Below are 1,036 nucleotides of genomic sequence, written 5' to 3' on the forward strand. Positions count from 1 at the left end.
CCAAAATATTGACCTGGTTACACAGAGACTCGGGCCACTGAATTGCGTCATTTTTGTACGTGCCATGGGGGCGAGTCCAGCTGCCCCATGCAGTGGGAAGCAGTGTCTCGACTTTTAGAAGACCTGCCAAACCAAGATGTAGCGCTCTCAGCCTCAGCTGAGACAAAGTTAAACGAAGGGTAGCCATGGCTAGACACAGGGCATTTAGTGTCCCTGACCCAAAGCGAAGGATTTCAATAGTAGGCTTCCTGCACGGGTGACTTCATTGATTTCCAATGATCTGTTTCCCACGGCAACTTCCTGTAACCTAAGCTGGTGTTTCCCAAGCCTGGCTCATCAAAACAGCCAGGGAGTCTATAAAAATACAGGTTCCTGCTCCTGGCCAGACTCAGTAATTCAGAAGCTCTGGGGTGGGGGCCTAGAATTTGGTGATCCTGGCTGCGATTACTTTTGGGAAGGAAGGATCCAGGCTGACGCACACACAGCCTTCACTGAACGATGCCCGTATGTTCTCACAGTTTCAAACTATTTCTCTGTGGGGTAGGAGATGAAGGAAAGGGGGCCACAGTCAAGGCCTCCTTCTGACTCTTCCAGGGTTCGTAAAATTTTAAAAATATAGATGTTGGGATACACCAGGCATGAAAATGACCTCTGCAAATTCAGTCTTTTTAGCGATGACTGTATTTTCCATTGGGTAATAACACGAGAAGTCATGTTAGGCATAGACTTATGCCTTTCTACTATGAACATTTACGATTTAGGGGTTTTGTTTCTTCAAATCCCATCACTTCAGAGGGCAGTTACGTGTTTTTAGTACAACGGATTGGGGAACCTATTCAGTACACAGTTAAAAACACTGACTTTCTGGAAGATGCTACTTTCACTTTGTTCTCTATGTTCAACTAAATTTAATCACTAAAGCTATTATCATATTTTCTAGAGAAACATCGGTTATTTGATATAAATGTCAAAAACTGTCAAACTTGTCGCCTACTTAGTAAGATTTTTTTTTTAATTGTGCTTTCTCTGTAGGGAA

Source organism: Ursus maritimus, unplaced genomic scaffold (genome assembly GCF_017311325.1).
Source record: "Ursus maritimus isolate PB19 unplaced genomic scaffold, ASM1731132v1 scaffold_8, whole genome shotgun sequence".
Taxonomy (NCBI): Eukaryota; Metazoa; Chordata; class Mammalia; order Carnivora; family Ursidae; genus Ursus; species Ursus maritimus.